This window comes from Mobula birostris, chromosome 6 (assembly GCF_030028105.1).
Source record: "Mobula birostris isolate sMobBir1 chromosome 6, sMobBir1.hap1, whole genome shotgun sequence".
Taxonomy (NCBI): Eukaryota; Metazoa; Chordata; class Chondrichthyes; order Myliobatiformes; family Myliobatidae; genus Mobula; species Mobula birostris.
In genome coordinates, this window is record NC_092375.1 from 148,148,157 (window position 1) to 148,164,644 (window position 16,488).

General features: G+C 41.2%; 1 protein-coding gene across 1 annotated transcript in view; it reads right to left on the reverse strand.

The window, feature by feature from the left end:
* Positions 1–16,488, reverse strand: part of kcnh3 (potassium voltage-gated channel, subfamily H (eag-related), member 3) — a 636,348-nt gene that overhangs the window by 208,869 nt on the left and 410,991 nt on the right. The gene's annotated exons all lie outside the window — the stretch shown is intronic.

Consider the following 16,488-nt stretch of genomic DNA (forward strand, 5'->3'; position numbering starts at 1 on the left):
TCAAATATAAATTACAAGCTGTAACCAGTTCTAAAATTTAACAGATTTGAAAACAAATGGTACTGTCTGCAGGAAAATAGTTACTGGCCCAGGGCAGGAGGACTCTCAAGTGTTTACAAATGGATGTGACCAGGAGACTTCCTACCTGCATCAGTCAAACATAAAATCATGGGGTTATGTTAATTGGCTTGCATTAACCCATCTATCAGAAACCTTCAGCAAAGTTACTTTGTATCATTTAGACTGAAATCAAGGAACTTCCACACCAGATTTACTTTGTCACTTACACATCAACTATGGACACATTTGCCCTATCAATAACTGGAATATTTGTGTATTCATAACACTAATATCTTTAGTGTTATGAATACACAACAGTGTTTAGTGTTGGCACGTGGCCAAGTGGTTAAGGTGTTGGTCTAGTGATCTGAAGGTCACTAGATCGAACCTCAGCTGAGGCAGCATCTTGTGTCCTTGAGCAAGGCACTTAACCACACATTGCTCTGTGACGACACCGGTGCCAAGCTGTATTCGCCCTAGTGCCCTTCCCTTGGACAACATCGATGGCGTGGAGAGGGGAGACTTGCAACATGGGCAACTGCTGGTCTTCCATACAACCTTGCCCAGGCCTGCGCCCTGGAAACCTTCCAGGACACAAATCCCTGGTCTCACGAGACTGACGGATGCCTATTTAATATTCTAAAATTTAGAGATACAGCACAGAACAAGTCCTTCCAGCCCAATGAGCTGCACCACCCGGCCACTCACCTATTTAACACCATCCTAACCACAGGACAATTTACAATGACCAATTAACCTACCAACCAGTGTGTCTTTGAATCGTGGGAGGAAACCACAGCACCTGGAGGAAACCCATGCGGGACAGGGAGAACGTACAAATACCTTACAGACAGCACTGGAATTGAGCTCTGAACTCCAACACCGCAATCTGTAACACCATCTGGCTAACTGCTATGCTATTGTGGTTGGATTCTCTGTCTTTAGAAGCTTTTAGATCATCCATGTGAATTACTTTGTCCCAGCAAATGTTGTTTGACTATTCAGTTTTGTCAGTTACAACATGCTCCCATTGTAAATATATAATTAATATATGTATAACATATAATGTAGGTCCGGGGGCAAGAGATTTAAAAAAGAAGCTTTCATGGGATTTTGGCTTTTATTGTTGGTGTGCTCACAGTTGAATTGGTGCAGGAGATCTTGTGTGGGTCTGGGAGCGAGGGATTTAAAAGAGGAGCTTTTGCAAGATTTTGATATTTTTTGATGATTGTACTCACAATTCATTACCAAGGACAAATAAAAATAAGGCAGGGACAAGTGCAGCTGCCGCTGTTGGAGTGGCCATTATGTGACTGGACCAATGTTAGAGTAGGAAGGCTTTGGCTCAACAGGCTTCAGTGACAGTGGCCAAGGTACATATCTGGTAAGTTTCTTTGTCCTTGTTCTTCTTCTTCTTCTTCTTTCTCATTCTTCAGGCATTAGTACAGAGTTAGAAAAATGAGAATGACTCCAGGGTTTGTGCTGTGTTCTTTGTGTGAGATGTGGGAATTCTGGGAGACCTCCAGCTTCCCGGACAACCACATCTACACCAGGTGCACCGAGCTGCTACTCCTCAGGGAACATTTCAAGGAACTGGATCTGCAGCTTGATGACCATGCATGGGAAACTGAGGAGATGATAGACAGGAGTTAAAACGAAGTAGTCATCCTTAAATTTCAGGAGGCAGGTAAATGGGTGACTGTCAGGAGGCAGAAGGCAAATGTGCAGCCAGTGCAGAGTATCCCTGTGACTGTTCCCCTCAATAATAAGTATGCCATTTTGGATATTGCTGTGAGGGGCAGCTTAGCGGGGTGGAGCCGCAGTGACTTGTTCTCTGGCACTGAGTCTTGTGCTGTAGCTCAGAAGGGAAAGGGGGAGAAGAGGACTGCAGGAGTGATAGGGAATTCCATAGTTAGAGGAGTAGGCACAAGATTCTGTGGACATAATAGAGACACCTGGAGGGTATGTTGCCTCCCAGGTGCCAGGGTCAAGAATGTCTTGGATCAGGTCCACTATATTCCAAAGGGTGAGGATGGGCAGCAGAATTGTTGGTACATATTGGCACTATTGATACAGGTAGAAAGAATGAGGAGGTCCTGAAGAGGGAGAATTTAGGGAGTTAGGTAGAAAGCTGAAAAGCAGGACCTTGAGGGCAGCAATCTCTGGATTGCTGCCTGTGCTATGCGCCAGTGAGGGTAATAGACTAACTTGGCAGAAGAATGTGTGGCTGAGAAACTGGTGCAGGGGGCAGGGTTTCAGATTTCTGGAGCATTGGGATCTCTTCTGGGAAAGTATGATCTATAGAAAAAGGGAGGATTAAAAGGGGATCAATATCCTTGCGGGCAGGTTTGCTAGAGCTGTTCAGGAGAGTTTAAAGTAATTTGGCTGGGGATGGGAACCGGTGTGATAGGGCTGCTGGTTTACAAGCAGAGGCAGTGTGTTGTGAGACTGTCAGGAAGGACAGGCAGATGATAGGGCAAATTTGCGCTCAGTAGGATGAATTGCAGAGTAAAGGGGGACAAAATCAAAAGGGTGACAAACAATATTTTGTACCTTGCAAAATCTTTTGCTACTAGTGCACAAAGGAATTTAAACTGCACACAAAACGTTGGCACCCTCTATCTCATTGACTTGTTGAGTATAGTTCATCATGTTAAATATATTTCACGATCATACACAATTACATTTCCTTTTCTGGTTTCTGATACGAATGGTGTTGACAAAGTGGAATTTGTGATGATTTGTCTGCAGATTTTAGAACTGGCTTATTTATACTGTTCTTATTGAAGAAATTATTGATTCACTATATCGAATTCCAAAGAAACAAAGGGCATGAAGTGCAAAAGAAATGCTAGTTTAATTAAAGTGGAATGGCTTAACTAAACAGTAGAAACTGCTACACTGAAAGCTCATGAAGTCAGCAGCTACGAAAAGTGTTTATGTACGATACAGATACTGGTGTTACCTGTGAGTATTATGATGCAAAAGTTGCTGGAGAATTTGCAAGTGGGAAGAAGTGGGGTGATATTTGGAAACTTGACTTTTTAAAGTATCATTTAGCAAGCAAATCACATATGGATGGTGTGCAAGAAGCTCCAGCGGGAAAATCCTTCATTACCCGCTACAGGCCTGCTACGTATGTTTTGTGAGAGTGCAGATGAACGAGAGTGAAAACAATCAAACCCAGAGGAAATCAAAGTTCTTATTGACAGTGCTTTGCTAGCTGTTAATATGAATACCTCTATATTAAAAAAAATCCGTGCACACGTGTTGTTGTCACAAGGCAAAAAATTGAGCAGCACGAGATTTTTGCACAGACTGGTCATTACAAATCAGAGGGAACATTGACGATAAATGCAGGATTGGAGGTTTTATATTTGAGTGCGCAGATTATATGGAATAAGGTAGATGATCTTGCCGCACAGTTAGAGATCGGCAGGTATGATGATGTGGGCTTCTCTGAGTCATGGCAGAAGATTATAGCTGGGAACTTAACATCCAAGGATACACTTTGTATCGAAAGGACAGGCAGGTAGGCAGAGGAATGGCGTGGAACTATTGGTAAAAAATGAAATCAAATCCTTAGAAAGAGGTGACATACAGTAGGATCGGAAGGCTTAGAATTGTTGTGGGCTGGGTTAAGAAACTGCAAGGCAGAAAAGGCCCTGATGGGTGTTATATATAGGTCTCTGAATAGTAGCCAAGATGTGGGAGACAAATTATAATGGCATATAGAAAAGGCATGTCAAAAGGGCAATGTTACGATATTCATGGGGGATTTCAATATGCAGCTAGATTGGGAAAGAGTACCCCTTTGTTTGGTTAGTCACTCCTTCTCGTTCTGTCCCAAGTCTAGTCTTCTCAATAGTTCACACACTTTGTCCTCCCATTCTGCAGTTCTTGGGAGTTCACCATTTACACACCTCAACAGTAAAACAATCGCTAGCTTGGCTAATTAAAACAATCCCTTCGTTTAATAATGCATAAAAATCAGGATTCTAGACACAGGCATTCTTGACAGTTTCATTTATTTTCACTTGCACTATTACATCAGTCTGTAGACAGCAGAATGACCCCAAAAGACCCGAGGGACAGTTCAACGCGTTTTAAAATAACGCCTTGTTTAGTGGGAACAGGCACACCACACCCTACACAGACAGATTTAAACCCTCAGTTTGGCTTTGCTGAGAGGTGTGGAGGCTGGATTTGACAGCTGATGAACAGTTATATTGGAAAGTTAGCGACAAAGTGTGTTACGGAGAAAGACTTTTTGAACAAGTTTGTTTTCATTTGTCTATTTGTAAATACTTCTTTTGTTCACAACTTCTGGGTAGCTTTTGCTCATTTTTCTTTCACCTCGCACTAAATGAAACGTCTGGCACTAACATGCTGTTGTGGCTTACTATCTGTTTTTTTCCCCAACTGGTGATCCACGTTGGGCACATTTACCCACATCTAATAGCGAGGTGTGACACAGTATGACAGTGGAATTAAGGGAATTACAGAACATGAGAGAGGAGCTGGCCAAAGTTGATTGGAAGGGGACACTAGCAGGGATGATGGCAGAGCAGCAATGGCTGAAGTTTCTGGGAGCAATTCAGAAGGCAAAGTGAAGGAACAAAGGGAGGCTTTTCTAATTGACTGCCAATGGCTAGAGGTGTTCCACAGGGGTTGGTATTAGGGCTGATTCTTTCAATATTTTATGTTAATGATCTGGATGATGGAATTGATGGTTTTGTGGCCAAGTTTGCAGATGATATGAAGATAAGTGGAGGGAGGGTAGTGTTGAGGAAGTAGGGAGGCTGCAGAAGGACTGAAACAGATTAGGAGAATGGGCAAAGAAGTGGCAAATGGAATACATTATTGGGAAGTGAACGGTTATGCACTTTGTGAAAAGAATAAAAGCATAGACTGTTTTCTAAATGGGAAAAAAATTTAAAAATCTGAGGTGCAAAGGGATTTGGGATTCTTTGTGCATGTTTCCCTAATTTGCAGGTTGAGTCATTGGTGAGGAAGGCAAATGCAATATTCACATTCATTTCAAGAGATCTAGAATATCAAAGCAAAGGTGTAATGCTGAGGCTTTATAAGGCATTGGTGAGGCCTCACTTGGAGTAATGTGAGCAGTTTTGGGCCTGTTATTTAAAAAAAACGTGCTGATATTGGAGAGGGTTCAGAGAAGGTTCATGAGAATAATTCCGGGAATGAAAGGGTGACTGTATGAGGAGTGATTGTTGGCTCTGGGATTTTACTCACTTGAATTTAGAAGAATGAGAGGGGATCTCATTGAAACCTATCAAACGTTTAAAGGCCTAAATACTGTGGATGTGGAGAGGATGTTTCTTATGCTGGGGGAGTCTATGACCAGAGGACACAGTCTCAGAATGGAAGGATGTCCATTTAAAATGGAAATGATAAGGAATTTCTTAAGCCAGGGAGTAGTGAATCTGTGGAATTTGTTACCACAGATGGCTGTGGAAGCTGCCATTGGGTATATTTAATATGGTGGTTGATAGGTTCTTGATTAAACAGGGAGAAGGCAGGAGAATTGGTTTGAGAGGGAAATGGATCCGCTATAATGAAATGGCAGAGCAAACAGAATGGGCTGAATGGCCTAATTCTGCTTCTATGTCTTATGGTTTTATGGTCTTATAATTCAATGGCACCATTTATCAGACTCAAAGTATGGAAGTAAGCAATGTCATTTTACCTATTGAAATTGAATTGAATCCCCTGCTGTTAGCTTTGTCCTTAAAAGGTATGACAAGATGTACTTTGAGTTCAGGGAGATTCCACTGGGAGGATCTCTAAGAGAATATTAGCTTGTCACAATGACTATAGACTTTTGCATTTACCAGCTTCAGTCTTTGAGTCATAACATCTGTTCCCGCTGAGAAAATGCTGCTAATCTGCCTTCTTGAAGAACTGCTGTTGCTGTGAGGGTGTTCCTGTAGTGCTGGTGGGAAGGGAATTCCAGGATTCAGACCCAGTGGCAACATATTTCTCTCTGGTATATCTGGAGAAGGATTGCAAATTACGTGCATGGTGGTAAAAGTTATGAGTTTATGAGGCAAAAAAGAAGCTTTGTCAAGTTATTGTAGTGTATTTTGTTCTCTAATGTGGTGTGCTGGGTGTGGAGGAGTTGAAGGCTTTGAGTGGGAGAATCATTGCATGTTAAGCAAGAAACTTGTGCATTGTCATTAATTACTCCTTGTAAATGTTGGAAAGCCCATGGGGAGTCTGACGATGCTACAGAAATCCAGACACAGATTGGCATTTTCAGCCGTGGAATTAACTCTGCTGCTCTGGTTATATTTCTGGTCGGCAATAACCTTGGTGGGGGGTTGGAGATAACTGTACCATTGAATATCGGCAGGAAAGAGACTTTTTCTTGGAGATGCTAATTGCCTGGCTCTTAGTTCATTACTCGACATGGAATACTTTGTGCTGCATGCAGACATCGGGCTTCATTATCTGTAGGGCTGTGAGTGAAATTGAAAAATGTAGATATACAGAGGAGCATAATGAGGCAGGGAGCACTGAGGGATGAAAATATACTAGAGACATGTTGTTGGTGGATTTGGAGCTTGGTCCAGGCTACACTGGGATGTGGCCTGAAATTATGAACGTTGGTGAAAGCTAGGCTAGCCCAGAGAGAAATTTACTAGTTCACTCTCACAGAGTGGCTTGGAAGAAGAAGGAGGCTGTTATGTTTTGTAAGTCCAAAACATTAAACTAACTGAAAGGAAAAGACAGGACACTAAAATGTGAGTCTAAATTCGTTTGCTACTTTAAGTGAGGTGCACATGTAACACGTGGTGGTGTGATGATGTATCTCATTTACGTACTTTTACAGAGAACCTGCAATACAATATGTAAATACAAAGAATGCTTAATTAAACAATATATTTTACAATATTACTCAAATATTAAATACACAACACTCCTCCATGCTTAGTTATAAACTTCAACTCAATATAGTTCAAAGTTCAAAGTCTATTTATTATCGAAGTATGTATACATTATCCAACCTTGAGATTCGTCTCCTTACAGGCAGCCATAAAAGAAAAAAATCAGAAAAGAACCTGCAGGTAATGGTTCGGACACTCTGGGCACTTTTCTTCTGGACATATTAGCACCACAAACAGTGCATAGCAAGCTTTATTGGACGATGTGGATCATGATTTTTGGGTACAGTATCTGAAGTCATCATTTTCTTTACATTTTGGAAAGCTACCTCACACTGCTTTGTCCATTGTCACTTCTTCCCGATCTGTAGTAATGAGTTTAAGGAGTAGAGCACAGTAGCCAAGTTTGGCAGAAATCTGTTATAGTAATTGACAAATCCTGAAAAGCACTGCACTGTGACATGCCCTTTGGTCTTGGGGCATCTGCCACTGCTTGAATTTTTCTCAGCACACTTGTGTAACCCTTGTGTGTCAATGACGTGACCACAAGGTGATGCTTGGTTTAAAGAATTCACACTTTTTACATCATACTCTGAGCCCATAATCTTCTAATCTTTTTAACACTGTCTTAGAGATGTTCCTTGTCATCCTTACTGGTTACAATGATGTCATTCAGGTAAGACTGGGTACCTGGACAGTCTTGCAGCCCCTGCTTATAGCTTTCTGCGGAGTATAGGTGCAGGTAAAACTCCGAAAATAAGCCTATTATAGCAACAAAGTCCTTTGTGAGTGTTTATAGTGCAAAAAAAAACTCTGGACTCATTTTCTACATCTATCTGTAGGTAGGCCTCAGCTAAGTCCTAAGTACACATTGCTGAAGTATTTTCCTCCTGAAAGGTTTACAAACAAGTCCTCTATGCTGAGCTGAAGGTATTGCTCTACTGGGCTGATGGTGACCTTAAGATCACGACAGATTCTGACAGACGCATTCTACTTGGCTACTGGGATCATTGGTGTTGCCCATGTGCTCCACTCAACCTTGGAAAGAATTCCTTCAGTCTCCATGCAATCCAGCTCACTGGCTATCACGGATGGTATAAGGAACCGGTTGGGATTGGAAAAACTTGGGTGTGGCATTTTCACTTAATACCATTTTACCCTTGATATGTTTGAACTCTACTACACTGGATGGGGCATGCAGGTGGTGAAGCGATCTCCAGTCAAGTTGTGGTTGTCAGCCACTCCCGTCCCCACAATTCTGGCCCTCCTGTTTTTACCATGTATAAGCCAATTGAGGCCTGTTGATGATTCTATTTCACTGTTACAAATGTCATTCCCACAGGAGTTATCTTTTCTCCAGTATAAGTTCTTAGTTGGATATCTGCAGGCTTCAGTTCAGTATCTTTGAAATGCCGCTTAAACACTTTTTGTGGAATGACTGAAACAGCCAAACCAATGTCCAATTCAATTTTAATTAATTTGCCATTCACTTCTAGTGTAAGCCATTATGCTTGTCTCATGTTAGTTTTCACATCTCAAGGCTGGCAGTCCTGTTTCACTCTCATTATCATCAGATTTTTCACCAACAACATTCAGATTAGTGCTTCTTTTGAAAATGCAACTCAGCTTTTTGTCTTTTTACCTTCCCTGTGCAGCCCATTTATTTTTGTCTGCCTGACATGCTCTTTGTGTGTATCCTGCTTCGTTGCATTTCTGCAAGTTTCATCTTTAAATCTGCAATTGCTTGATGTATGTGAGTCTCTATCACAATGGTAGCATAAATTGTTTGGCCAGGCAGGCCTACGTCTAGACACTACAATTTTTTTCACGCTTACTTTTATTCCTGAATGCAGCTCAATTGTGTCTGCTGTTTCCATTGATACAACTATTTCAACTGCTCTTTTAAGTGTAAGTTGTTCTTCAGTTAGGAGCCATTTTTGAATGCTTTCTTGTAAGATTCAGATAACTAAACAATCTCTCAGTGCATCATTAATCCTATTACTGAACTGACAATGTTCAGACAATTTCTTTTACTCAGCCACAAACACTGCAATAGACTCCCCCTGCTTTTGATTCTACTTATGAAACCTAAAGTGTTCTGCAATACATAATGGTTCAGGTTCTTAATGTTCCTGAATTATTTTCATGATATCAGTAAAGTTTATTTCAGCTAGTTTGGTTGGAGCAGTTAAATTTTTAAGCAAACCAAATCCCTTTAAATCTAATTTACTCAGCAAGATATGTACTTGTTTCTTACTGCTTGTTCTATTTGCTCTAAAATACTCTTCAGTTCATTCAGTATCTTTTGAGTTAATCAAATATGTCAATCTTTCTGATGTAGCCAGCCATTTCTGCTCTTTTTTATGATTATTGTCACCCGGTAATTACTGTTTATTAATCCATGAATTCTTCTAGTTCCTGCCTTTCTTTTTACACTTTTGTGAAGAAAAGGTGCTGCTTCGAAGAAAAAAACATGCTGTGCTTTTTTTTTAAACTTGACTGTTTCTCACTGTGCTTTTTTAAAGCTTGAACATCTTGATGAACCTCAACAGGTAGCTAGTCATCCCAGGTTTGCTTTGGATATACTTTGTCACTACTGTTATGTGACAAACATTAAACTAACTGAAAGGAAAAGATGGGAGTCTGAAATGTGAGACTAATTTGAATTCTTACTTAAGGTGAGATGCACGCATACCACGTGGTGTCGTGATGACAAATGCCATCTACGTTACTTTTACAGATAACCCACAATGCATTATGTAAACAGCAAAGAATGCTTAATCAAACAATAGATTTGCAATATGACTCAAATATTACTGAAATATTAAATACACAACAGAGGCCAGTGGCAAGGAAACAGAATTTGTTCAAGAGCCAAAACCAATAGCTCTGGAAATTTTTGCTCATCCAGGAATTTTTGTGAGACAAGCAGTACAGCAAAACCAAAAATAGAACCGGGAGGTGATGAGGAAGAACTGCATGTCATCATACTTGTGGAAAATGGGCTGTTTTAGGGTAACGCCACGGAGGAGCTGCATGCAAGTGAGAAATCTGAACTGGGAAAAGGATTTTCATGTATCCATGGGGATATAAACCTCACACAGTTGGATGGGAAAAAGTAACTAATTATTGCAATCCAACATTTGATGCAGGAAAAGCACTGGAAAAGAATGGTGTGGTCCTCCAGGTGAATAGTTGCAGACTAGTTGAGAAGGAGGGGCAGGAATAACTTAAATAGTGCCAGTCATGTACACATGCAAATCTGATAAGAGCAGTTTCAGTGATACTTAATGGACGAAAGCTGATTGGAGGAATTTAAGTAGTCATATGGGAAAGATAGAGAAATGGAGGAAGAAAAAGGAGACCGGCAAATGGGTAATGGTTTGTTAAAGTGAGTACTTGTTGGCATATTTTATGCTTAATTGAGTTAATGGCATTTTTATTCAGTTAATGGCATTAAAAGTGCAGAGGGATTTTGTCTTTTTCAGTTTTAAATACTCACTCATCAAATGCTTATGAGAAAATTCCAATGTTTGTAATTGTCTCTGCTTGTAAACATCTCTGCTTGTAATTACTTCAAGAGATATTAGCTGAAAATTGAAAAAGGCATTATGGTTTGCTGTATGATTGATCTTCATGAAGTGGCTCTATATAGCCTGTCATTTTACTGAAATTCGGCAAAATATTTTCTGCTGAGAAAGTTTAAATGATAAAATCTAATCTTTATGAGTAACCTACCACTGACAGATCGAGCAGAAATTCCAATTTTCTCCAGACCAAAGCCAAACTAGTTCAGAAAACTTCCATTTGATACTTGTATGAGTGTAGAAATGCAAGTATTTGTTAATTTCAACAACTTTTCCCTCAACATCAACGAAATAAAAGAGCTGGTCATTGGTTTCAGTAAGGAAAGCGGTGCACACATATTCCTGATAGTGTTGAAAGCTTCAAGATCCCAGGTCCTGGTCCAACTACGTTGATGTCATGCCCAGGAAAGCTCACCAATTCTTCTACTTCCTCAGGAGGCTAAACAAACTCGGCATATTCCTGTCAACTCATATCAATTTTTATCCATACACCATACAAAGCATTCTGTCTACTACATAACAATTTGGTACAGCAACTGCTCTGCATGTGACTGCAAGAAACTGCAGAGAGTTATGGACACAGTTCAGCACATCACAGGAACGGGCCTCTCCACTGTGGACTCAGTCTGTACTTGCTGCTTCAGTAAAGTAGCCAGAGTAATCAAAGACCCCACCCACCCTTGATATTCTCTCTTCTTCCCTTTCCCACAGGGCAGAAGATACAAAAGCCTGAATGTACATACCAACAGGTTCAAGGGCAGCTTCTACCCACTGTTAACAGACCCTTGAATGGATCTCTTGTACGATAAGATGAACTCTTGGCTACAAAATCTACCTCGTCATGATCTTGCATCTTTATCCTTTCCCCACACTGCACTCTTTTGGCAGGTTTTACACTTTATTTTGTGTTGTTATTGTTTTACCTTATTCTAGCTCAATGCACTGTGTAATGATTTGATCTATATGAACAGCATGCAAGACAAGCTTTTCACTGTAACTTGGTACATATGACAATAATAATAATCAAACCAAAACCAGATTAAACCTACAAATTCCTTTGAAACAACATAAAAGAAAGAGCAAGAAGTATCCACATACCTGTATACTGGCCCCTTCAGTTATGTCATTTGATACTAATACAGATAAACCTTCACTAATCCAGCACCATTGGGACCTGAGGTGTGCCAGATCAGTGAAAATGCCGAATTACAGAAGGATCACATTAAGCATAATCAATGCCGGATTATCGAAGGAACCAGATTACAGGTAGTCGGATTATGAAGGTCGACCTGTACTTAAATTAGCAGAATGCTCTTTAAATTTCATGCAGTGGTATAGAGGGGGTGATTGGTAATTGGGAAACCAATGCCAAGGACAGGAAACTCTGGCAAGCCATCATCCGAGAAGGAACAGCAACTTTCAAAGCCAACAGATGTGCAGAATTAGAAGAAAAGAGAAGAAAATGGAAAGAGAGGCAGCAACAACCAAAGCCTGATCTGCCATCTGGAACTACCTGTCCTGAATGCGGAAGAACTTTCAAAGCCAAGATTGGACTCATAAGCCACTTGAGAGCCCATAAATAGGTCAACAGAATGAAGACCATCATCCTCGACCTCGAGGGATAGCCACGACGACGACGACGGTATTCCTCAAGTAAATTAAGTCTCATTAAAATTCTGCTATGTGACCGATCGATTCTATGCACACAGTCTGCATCCTCCTGAAATTCTTTCTTTGTTGGGAGAACCTGATTTTGTTCCTGACAATGTCTAGTTTCATTCAGTCTAAGTAAACTCTGTTTTCTCATTTGGTGAGCTGTTTGCTGCGGGTTCAAATAGTCCCCTCCAAGAGGATCACAACCCTGTTGTTGGATTTGAGGCTGGGTAGGGTCACCCACGCCAAACAGGTCAAAGGGTCGAGGCCAGACTAAAAGTGGTCCACCGGTCCTCCAAGTTCAGGGGTTCAGCTCAGGGCTAACAACCCTGACTGGTAAAACAAAATATTTCCAGAAACAGCAATGAAAACTCCTTCAACATCTGAGTGTGATGCTATTCCTGAGTCTCCACCCAGGACTTGCATGACTGGCAGTAGTGAATACCAAGAGGAAGCTACTGACAGGATGAAGGAAGCTCTGAACACCGCCAGAGATGGAGGACCTTCATTGCTGCCCTAAACGCCAGTGCCATAATGGGCAGTAAGTAAAATAGTCCACCCTGCCTCCAACTCTGTTGATAGAAAGCTGTCAAATTGTTGAATCCAGTTTAGCTCTGTTTTGAAGAAATTAAAGTATGTTATGTGCAGTTTCTTACACCCCAGGTGCTCTAGTTAATGTGACCCAATGGCCATTGCTTGTGAGAGATGTAAGCTTAAAAAATCAAAAAATGTGATAACCACCAGATAATCTGTTCTTTTGTGATATAGGTTTAGGGATAAATAAAGTCAAGTCACTATGATGACAAAGTCCCTTGGCTGCCTGATGCAACAACACCCTATTGTGACAGAGAGGCAAAGGACCTTGCCAGCCTTTGGAAAGAGAGCCTTTGTCTGCCCTCACCTCTGAAGGACAGCATATTGTACTGAATTGGAGCACCAGCCTGGAGAGGCTCCTGAACCCCATATTCCTCTTACCTGGAAACAAAAATGCTGCCCTCAAGATCACAGATAATGGTTACCGACAATACATCTCTTGGCTACTCAGTATCAGGGCAGCACAGATGAATTCGACTTTGTTCAGAGATATGTGCACATTTTGACAAGGACATTTTCTTTTTTAATTATTGCCATTAGCTAAGTTAAAATTGTTCGAATATCACAGAAGATCAAACATATCACTACATTACTGACTCCACAATGTCTCGTTGCTGTGATAATGGAATTTCTTCAAATAATGATTCAATAGGCAAACATTCATAGGCAGAATGTGCTTCCATTGTCCTCATCAATTCAAGTTAAAAAGTTGCAGGCTTTAGGAATCTACAATTCTCTCCTATTTTTGAGGTGATTTGACGCAGACTACAGGAGCTGTCCAACTTTGTCCTGTCTGTGAGTTGTCACTGGAATTGACAACAGATACTGAGCACTTGGGTTTATAATTACAAATGAACAGTTAACTGTGATGTCACCATCCAGGATAATCGAAGGAGATTGTTATTGACTTCAACACTGACATCCCTTTACATATCAGTGGCACAGCAGTGGAAATTGTGAACCGTTTCAATCTCCTTGGAGTGCACATCTCGCATAACCTCTCATGGTCCCAGACCGCATCCTCCACACTGAAGACAGCTCACCAATGCATCTACTTTCTAAGGTGGATGAAGAGAGCTAGTCACCAATACTCATGGCCTTCGAAAGATACACAAGGGAGAAAGTCTTGATGTGCTGTATCACTGCATGGTATGGAAACTGCACTGCAGTGAACAGGTGCACTCTGCAACAGGTAGTTAAAACAGCCCACTACATTACTAGTACCAGTCTACCCAGCATGAAGGATATATGTATGTAAGGGTTTCTCCTTTTATGTTACTGCTAAGGTGAATAAAATGGCTTCTCTGTACTGTTAACTGCTGAGATAGTGGTTCTCTATAGCAGTATGTTTGGATTATAATTAGTGATAACGGGACTTGTATTCATTTGCTAACCAATTGGGATAGATGTTATTCTTTCTGTCTGTGTGAAAGCTGTTAGTTGCATGGGCTTTGAGGAGAAGGCGTGAAGAGGATGAAGAGAGAAGGCGTAGCTTGAGGAGACGGTTGCCGGACCCGCTGGGCCTGGGCTCGGAGCGGGAGCCCAAGGGTCGACGACGAGTGAAGGAGGATCAGCGAAAGGGAATCTGTGAGCTCCAACGTTTGTGCACTGGACATGTTTATGAGATTATTGGCACCTTTTATTTGTTTTCCTTTACTTTTGTTCTCTACTAAACCCATATTTCAATATAAAATCTTAATCGTTTAACCGCACATTGTGGACTGAATGTTATTTCGGGGTACTGATGTTACACAGGGGACACAACACACAGCATCCACACAAACTTGATTACCCAGTTTGGCGGGGTTGAAAACTGCTCCCCCCAGACGGAAGCGAGCTGAGTGAGCCTGAGGCTTACCGGGGGCTACATGTATATACAGAAAGGTGCCAGAAAAAGGCCAGCAAAATCATAAACAATCCCATCCACCTTGCTTATGGATGGTTTGTCCCACTCCCATTAGGGAAGAGTCCTTGCAGATTCCACATCAGGACCACCAGACTCAAAAACAGCTACTTCCCTCAAGCCATCAGGTTGATCAACACCTCCACCCAATACCCATCATTCCCCCCACCGCCCACCATCACTACATACACATTACTTAACGACACTTTGTGTATGTACAATCAGTCTATGTACAGAAGATAACTTATTTGTACATTGTCTTTATAGGATTGCTTTTATATTTATTGTGCTTTTTTTGTTTTTTATAGTGTTCTTTCAGCTTATTATGCTTTATGTTGCATCAGATCCTGAGTAACAATCATTCTTCTTTACACTCGTGTTCTGAAGTATGGCAATAAACTATCTTCAAACTTGCTCACAGAAATTATTTTTTCCACAAATAATATTCAGCCAGTAAGTCTGCTGCGCCATTGGATATGTGCTTGCTGAATTTTTACCTCTGCACCATTTTTAATTGCTGATATTATATCCTATGTTGTTTCACTTGCACCTCGTTGCTCATTGGGCAGCAAGCTTGCTATTCTTTTAGCATTTGTCTTTTTTTTACAAGGTTGAGTTGCTAGCTCGACGCTTAACCTAGCATGGATGGAAAGCGGGCAAGGAGCTGGCCAGATTTGAATCTGGGATCACTTGCCTCAAGGTTGGGTGTGAATGTGACCATACCACCGGCCTGCTATTATATTCTGTGACTAATGCAAAAACATGCCCGAAGTGAGTGGGATTTCCCCAAAGATTTCACATAAGAGATAGATAGCAATGAGAAGGTAAGACAGGAGAGTCTCTCAGAAATGTAAGCTAATGTCAATTAATTAACCAACATTCAGCTATGCAGAGGGCCACCAAATTTGGACAGTGGAAAGGTTTTGTTAAGGAACTGTGAAAGAATCTCTCAAAAAAGTCTTTAAATAGGTATGAAGAGGAGATTAATCAGCAGAAGGGAGATCCAAAGAGATACTGCAACAAAAATTGAAAAAGGTAAATAGAACTCGGATCCACGGCACTCGTTATATCATCATGTGCCAGTTTCCAACCGCCTAAAATCGAGGAAAAGCTTTGCTACAGTGGAGGAACTACCGCACGGAACATCCCCCCAAACATACAGGATTGACCTCTGGCAACAAACAGAAGACAGAACCCCATCAAACAATACAATGCAAGACCCCACAGAAATGTTACCAGACGGGGCACTGCTTGACGGACAGAAGTGGTGCACTCTCAACAGAGCGACAGTGGGAGTTTGTAGGACGGGAGACAATATGGTGCAATGGGGCTTAAAGACCAGTGAATCCTATGAATGTGGCGAAAGGGTGCAGAACATTGAACACATTCTGAGCAACTGCCCACTCTCACCTGATTTAGCTGACACTGACCTGCTCAGCATCAACCAAACAACACTAGAGTGGCTGGCTGCCTGGTGTGACAAGCTATGGTGATGATGAGCAGAAGGGAGTGAACATCAGTTTTGAATGAGATTGGACTCAAAGGGATTATGTCATTAAGTTATTTAATAACCTGGACTGAGTTAACTAATAGCCCTGCACTCTTTTGTTCATGTGTAAATATACAACTTTTACTGATTATGTCAGCTCACTAGCAACAAAATGCTTTTGATCCTTGGTATCTGTAATAAAAACAGAAAAAGCTGATAATACGCAACAGGACAGATGGCAATCATAAAGATGAGGAAAGGAAAGGTCACCACTTCCAGTCAAAGCCATGTTTT